Here is a 3,655-nt window from a genome sequence, read left to right on the forward strand (position 1 = left end):
TGTGCGCTTCCTCTGCCTAACTATTCTCAAAGGCCAGTGCAAACATGTGCTCTTCCTCTGCCTAACGTCTCACCAGCCATTGCAAATGTACTCTTCCTCTGACTGACTATTCTCACCATCTAGTACAATGTGTGCTCTTCCTCTACCTAACTAATCTCACTGGCCAGTGCAAACATGTGCTCTTCCTCTAACTAACTAATCTCACCGGCCAGTGCAAACGTGTGCTCTTCCTCTGCCTAACTAATCTCACCATCCAGTGCAAACATGTGCTCTTCTTCTGCCTAACTAATCTCATAGGCCAGTGCAAACATGTGCTCTTCCTCTACCTAACTAATCTCACCGGTCAGTGCAAACGTGTGCTCTTCCTCTACTTTACCAATCTCACCAGTTAGTGCAAATGTGTGCTCTTCCTCTACCTAACTAATCTCACTGGCCAGTGCAAATGTGTGCTCTTTCTCTGCCTAACATCTCACCAGCCAGTGCAAACTTGTGCTCAGTCCAGGAATCTTTCCTATACACTCCATTTAATGTGCTTTATTGCACACCTGAAGAAAAGGAGACGCCTTCAGCCTGGACTAGCACCCCTCCCTTATTGGTTTAAAAGCATGGAGTCTGGTATAGTATATGCACACTAGTAATAGGCACAAATTTAGGTAAGTCCTACAAGTTATATACTGTAGTGCAACTTTGGGTTGATTTTTGGGGCAGGGGTCCCCTGGATTGCTTTGGTTGGTCTGCTTCAGGGCATCGCATTATAACATTCTTTCTTTTTTGCACTATTTTAATACTATACTGTTTGTTTTTATTATATTTGTATTTTCACCTTTCCATGCAGCCATAGCTGCTCTTACCTTTCTTACTTCACATTTCACTTTTCTCATTATGGCGATGCCATGGGATGGCTCGGCTGCGCCGATTTAGGGGTGTCCTGTGCTCTGGATTTGAACCCTAGTATGTTAGGGACCTACCCTAAAGAGGTTACCTGGATATGGTGGGTAGGCCCATAACCTTGGCCATGATTATGCTAAAAACCTCTATTGATTGCAAAATTTTATTGCATAATGTATTTATATATAAACAGTAATTTGGAGTTGTGCACCTGTGATTTGTCTGTTCCTGGGCCCAGGTTTGTCTGGGGGGCCCAGAGAGGAGGAACAAAGCTCCCATTTCTACTTGCACATTTTTAACAGTATGCACAATCCTCTGCCGCCAGCTCTAATAAATACCCACCACACAAATTACATCTGCTTCTTCTCTGACATTTCTGTGCGCTAATTACCTTTCTATGAGCTGTATGCCTTCTTAATGGCTGTCCTGAAATAACATACCTAATATGGGTTGTAGCTGGGCCTCAAGAACCTTTGGGACCTGTAGCTGTTGCTAACAGCTAATGTACCTTTAAAAAATTACATTTGAAAAACTTTTTTATGCGCTCCCATCATTATCAACACTGCTATCTACAAGATAGCATGCTGATGTACCAGCCAATGTATGAACGGTCAGTGGCACTGACCGTTCCGACAGCTACAGCTATCGATTTTGAGGCTGCAGCAGTAGTAATCCCACCACAGCAGTGACATAACTGTCCTTGGCTGTGGCGGCTGCTGTGCTCAGGGCTGTGCATGGGAACTATCACGATGCTTGTAAGATCTCGTGCATGCCCTTTGTAGCTGACTGGGAGGTGAGACACAGTGCATCAGCACTAGGTCTACATCTCATCGGTACTGCTTCCCGCTGGTAAAGAGGCGAAGCAGGAAGAGCTGTAGCAGCATGAACCGTGCCGCTATAATACATCTCCCCCCGTTTCATACTGTGCATAGGCTGTGATGGCAGAAGTTGAGTCTCTGCAGCATCTGATGTCAAGTTTAATATTATATGGTTCTAAATATAATTGAATAAAATATAAATACATATATGGAGACTCGCATACAACACTAAACCATATCTGAATGAAAAATTGAACAAGCTGCTTCCAGCATCTTCAGGTATTTGCCAAAAGCTTAATTGTTATTGTCTAGGGGAGAATAAGAGTATAATGAGTGGGAATGCATACCTCCCAACACTGCAAATTAGAAAAAAAAGTAAGAAAATTAACCCTACCCTAATGCCACTCAACCTTAGCACATTTACTGCGACCTTCCTCTAATTTTAATAGATCACGTCTCAAATGTTGTAAGCTTAAAAAGATAAAACGGGGTAAGAAAGGACCGGGCTGGCATAGCTTATGTACAGTACAGTATCTTATATAGTATGTGGCTGCTTCCCCCGATGCAAGATTTGTGTTGATAGTCATTATGATGATAGATTCAGACTTCCCTTGCCATAGAAACCGCATGCTGATAGGCTGGGAGAGGTCTCTCTAAAGGTGGGTACATACACACTGAACAGCCATCATCTGTCTGTGCCCTCGGGTCCTGGCCACCAGGGGGGCGGGACCTGGTGGCTGGGACGGGGGGCGTGTCCCACTCCCCTCCTCGCGGCTGCCGCCGTGTGTGTACGGGGGGTCTGCAGACCGCCCGTAGACACTTGCCGATGGACAGATATGTCTGCAGACATATTTGTCCATCAGCTGTGCAGAACAGCCAATGCAATGTCGGTGAACGCCAACGTTCACCGACATATCGCGGGTACACACTGCCTAACGGGCAGCAGATACATTAGCCGATCAACTGATCGGCCAATGTATCTGTCAGTGTGTACCCAGCTTTAACCAATCATTCTACGGGAAGCGCTGTACTGTACAGTATGTCAGGGCCGATTTAACAATGGGGCAGATGGAGCTGCAGCTCCAGGCCCCTCATAAAAGAAGGCCAACAGAATCCACTGGTGATTTATAATGACGACAGGAATTTTTTTTTCCTGTCACAGCCAGTGTAGGTGGTTCTGTCCTAAGCCCCACCCAATCCAACCCCGTCACCACACCCCCCCCTACCCATCCAGAGAACTTCTCCGCTTTCTCTGAGTTTCATGAGACCATGGCACATCCCTCCCATGTTAGTGGCGGAGATGCATCTTAGGTTCCAGCATACAGCTAAGGCACAGTCTTGTGCAGGCAGAACGGAGGAAGAAGAGGTTGAAATACCCAAAATTGCTAAGGGATGGGTCTGCTCTACTGCTGTTGATCCTGCTTGGAAGGGGTCCCCCTGGGGCATGAGATCCATGCCATTCTGGGCACAATTTTACCTCAGGTTAACTTGACAAAAATAATATATATCCATGTGTTCTTAGAAATTTAGATTAATACACATAGAGCTGTAATGTGTGTGTGTGTGTGTGTGGGGGGGGGGGGGTATTGGGGGGGGGTATTGTTGTAATTTGTGTATGGATGTGTTGTGGAGAGGTTCTGCTGTAATGTGTGTATGGATGTGTTGTGGAGAGGTTCTGCTGTAATGTGTGTATGGATGTGTTGTGGAGAGGTTCTGCTGTAATGTGTGTATGGATGTGTTGTGGAGAGGTTCTGCTGTAATGTGTGTATGGATGTGGAGAGGTTCTGCTGTAATGTGTGTATGGATGTGTTATGGAGAGGTTCTGCTGTAATGTGTGTATGTAGGGGTATTGAAGGAACGTGTGTGGCTGGGTGTAGGAGTATTTCTGTAATATGTGGACGACTATTGCTGTTATGTGAGAGGGGTAATGTTTGCTGTAATGTGTGGGG

The sequence above is a fragment of the Taudactylus pleione genome, unplaced genomic scaffold (assembly GCF_031769625.1).
Source record: "Taudactylus pleione unplaced genomic scaffold, aTauple2 ptg000053l, whole genome shotgun sequence".
Taxonomy (NCBI): Eukaryota; Metazoa; Chordata; class Amphibia; order Anura; family Myobatrachidae; genus Taudactylus; species Taudactylus pleione.